The following is a 3,791-nucleotide window of genomic DNA, read 5'->3' on the forward strand; positions in this document are numbered from 1 at the left end:
CTTCATCGCGCGACAATTGTCTATTGTGACAACATATCTGCTGTGTACTTATCATGTAATCTTGTACAGCATCTTCGCACTAAGCATATAGAGATAGACATCCACTTTGTTAGGCAGAAAGTAGCATTAGGTGAGGTTCGCGTTCTTCATGTTCCCACCAGCGCTCAATTCGCCGACATCTTCACCAAAGGCTTGCTGGCGACACCCTTCATCGACATTCGCTCCAGCCTCAACGTCGCCGAGCCCGCCGTTGACACTGCGGGGGGTGTTAGACAGAGGACTCGGTCAGAATTGGTTTACTCACGAATACATGCACGATCCACCCATGATCTAGCTGCAAGTCATGCGGCACCTCTATATGTACTCCCTCTTGTGTTCTGTACCTCATTTGAGAAAGAAACACTATCAGTTTTACACATCCTAAATATGACCCAAAATTAGACAGGACTAGTAAACCAGCATTGATAAAATTAGAAGCCGAGATCAGCTCTACTCATACTATTGCAGATCAAGGAAATGAATGGGTTACTTTCTTGTGACAATTCATCCGGTGAACTAGAATCCAAATAGTCGAAACGACGATAAACGACTGATCATTACAGGAATGGAAACAGAATTGGTGCATGACTCATGCTACTTGTTGTATTTATATTGGATCTATGTAAGTTGGATGGCGTACGGAGTGGCTACTAGCTAATTTTTTGAGATTGTCTAGCCGAGGATGCAGGCCTTGAATGCGTCCATGTGCGCCGGGTCAATGGACACGGAGGCTTGCACCTCGCCGTCGCGCCGGCCACCGACCAGCACCATCTCACCGTCGTGGTTCATGGAGACCAGCTCCACGCGCGCGGGCTTCCCAAACCCGAAGTCGGCCGCCTCGTAGGCCCGGAACCGAGGGCTCGCCGCCACGTTGGTCATCCGCTGAAACGGCAGCCGCATCAGCATCTGCATCCACCCCTTGTCCGTCCCGGACAACGGCGCCGCCTCCATCTCCGCCACAGCCGCCTGCACGGCCCGCGCCGCGCGGAGGATGCCGGACTGGCCGAGGAGGTCCGCCGCGTCGGCGCAGCTGGCCAAGCACGCGCGCACGCAGTTGCCCAGGTAAGCCTCACTGACAGGCGGGTCGAGGCGGGAGCGCAGGTCGGCGAGGAACATGAGGTACGTGTCGTCCCCTGCGCCGAGCCCCTTGGAACGAACGAACGCCGTCCAGCTCAGTGCCGCCAGCGCCACGAACGTCGACACCGGTTTCGGCTTGGGCGCGTCGCCACCGGCAGCAGACTCGGCCGAGGCGAGGTCGTCGATCCGCCGCCTGAGCGACCGGATGTCGTCGGCCCCGAGATAGAACGTCCGGCGCGCCCGCAGGAACCGCTGGCTGAAGTCGTACTGCCCCCTCACCTGCGAGTGGTAAATCAAATACGGGTAAATCACAAGGCGCGATGGTGACGAATTCACGATGAATAAGCTCATTCATGGCAGGCATTGCTTCCTTGCCCACGACTATGCACGGCCATGGAACTGAAAATTGTTCCGTGTGTCATCTATCTTGGAGGTGGCAGGCATACGGTTAGCATGGTGCAACCGACGAACCAACTACAGTTTAGTTGACGTAGCAAGCAAAAGTTGACAAAGCTACCAACGTACACGGAGCTACAAGTACTCCTACATAGATTCACGAACGTGGAAAAAAGGAAAAAAAAAGATGAATTTACCACAGGGAGATTGGGCGCGACGGTCTTTAGCATGTCGCGGGCGAGCTCGTCGCCGTTGGGGTGCTGGATGACCTCCCGGGCGTAGTGCGGCGGGCCGAGGACCTTGGTGACCGGGGAGCCCTCGCGGGAAGCGGAGGACCAGGCTTCCATGAATCGCCAAACGGCGCGTCCGTCCGCGACTACGTGGTGCACGGACAGGCCCACCGCCAGGCCACCGCTTAGACGAGTGGCCTGCACTGACAGCACGGGCGCCGGGAGCACCCGGGCATCCAGCTCCGGCACCAGGCTCAGGAATGCCACGATGTCGTGCGCCTCGTCGCCGGCTAGACGCCGCACGTCCATATCGCCCTCGGCCTCCACGAAGGCGTCCCCGGTCTCCACCGCGTACTTGAGCATCCCCGCCAGGGGCAGGTAGTGCGCCAGGGTGTCCGCGAGAGCGCGCTTGAGCCGCTCCACCACCGCCGGGAAGCCGTCCGCTGGATCGGCGGCAGCACGACCCACGGCGAATCGAAGAAGGAAAGTTTCACGTGCTCCCCGCGCTGCACCGACGGCGCCACCCGGGAGACTGCGACAGCCCGCACGGCCGCAGCCTTGGCGGCGGCGTCGGAGCTTGCCTCGCCCATCCCGACGGGTACTTATCGGTCGTTCGCCGGAGAGCTAGGGTGGTGTGAGATGACCGATGGATGGGCGCTTATGGGGTTCCACTTCCAACTGCGTCCAGCTTAAATCGCGGCAGCGGTGGTGGACGTCTTCTTGCGCAGGAAGGAAGGAAGATGGAAGCTGCTGGGCCTACGATCAGAACAAAACTAATAATACGGTCCGATATATATGTATGCTGCCTTGATGGATGTACGTCTCGCTGCGCAGAAAGAAGCGCGCACGCACGATACCAGAGCAGAACTGAAGTGAGATGCTCTTCTGGTTTCTGGTGTACGTACACACTCTCCTTTTTATACCTGGAGACATCCTGACATAACCACTCATTCAGCTCTGCTCATTGGTTATTTACTTTGGAAGCTACCAGCTGGTTCATCGCCGGAGAGTAGTACAAGGTTTGCTCCAAAGGGACAACCTTTTTTTTATTCATTTTCATTTTGGAGGATAAAAACGACAGCTAGCGTGGCTGAACCCTGCCCTGCGGCGGACAAATGTGTGTGTGTGCGCCTATGCATGCTTCTCGAAAAGACCCCAACAACGCCGGAGATGGGTTACTGATACGGTGCTTCCGTCAGGGATCACAGTCATGCAGACCCGACAGAGAATAGTCCAACATTTCGCCTCATGTAATGTTTTCGATAGACTAGGTGATTGCTTGTGCGTTGCAACGGGTCATATAAATTCTAATGATATGTATAACATATATTTTTATAGGACATAAATACTATATACATTTTCTAACTGACAAATTACTGTTGTTGTTACCCCGCAAAAAAAGTCATTGTTGTTGTTCTTCTTCGCTTCATGAGTTGGCCATCATTTTTGCTGTCGGTGCTGCCAGTGATGACATCGCCATAATATCAATTAAACTCAACATGCTATATAATAAAATGGTTTTAGAAATAGATTGAGCAGTTCTTTTACAAGAAGTACCAAAAACCCATTTGTGTCTATCTAATACAAGACCGTGTGGACCTTTTATATAGAGCGCACATTCTATGTACTAAATTAACTTAGAATAGCCTGAAACTCATGATTAAGAAAGAGAAAAATTTACTTCCTTAGCTAACAAAACATGGATTCCCTGCCTTTGAAGAAACAAACAAATCGAGCAAGCTAAGACCAAGACTCACGTTCATCACACACAAAAAAGGAGTTAGACTCGTATACAAAGAATAAATTGATGTGTTTTCACCCGTCGTGGACTTACTGTAGTACTGCCACACCTCATGCCTTGCCAGCTACTCCCTCCGTTCCAAAATAGATGACCCAATATAAAGTTGGGTCATCTATTTTGGAACGGAGGGAGTAGTAGCTGCATCCATAACAAAAATAGAAAGTTGTGTATTGTGCGCAAGACGGCTTGCTGCAACAAATGCGCGGGTGCTTGTAGATGGTGTGCATGCACGGTGGTAGGCAAGTGAT

At 52.9% G+C, this 3,791-nt stretch overlaps 1 pseudogene; it reads right to left on the reverse strand.

Moving 5' to 3' along the window:
- Positions 1–498: 498 nt before the first annotated feature.
- LOC119334234 lies at positions 499–2,483 on the reverse strand (annotated as a pseudogene).
- Positions 2,484–3,791: the final 1,308 nt, after the last annotated feature.

This window comes from Triticum dicoccoides, chromosome 7A, assembly GCF_002162155.2.
Source record: "Triticum dicoccoides isolate Atlit2015 ecotype Zavitan chromosome 7A, WEW_v2.0, whole genome shotgun sequence".
Classification (NCBI taxonomy): domain Eukaryota; kingdom Viridiplantae; phylum Streptophyta; class Magnoliopsida; order Poales; family Poaceae; genus Triticum; species Triticum dicoccoides.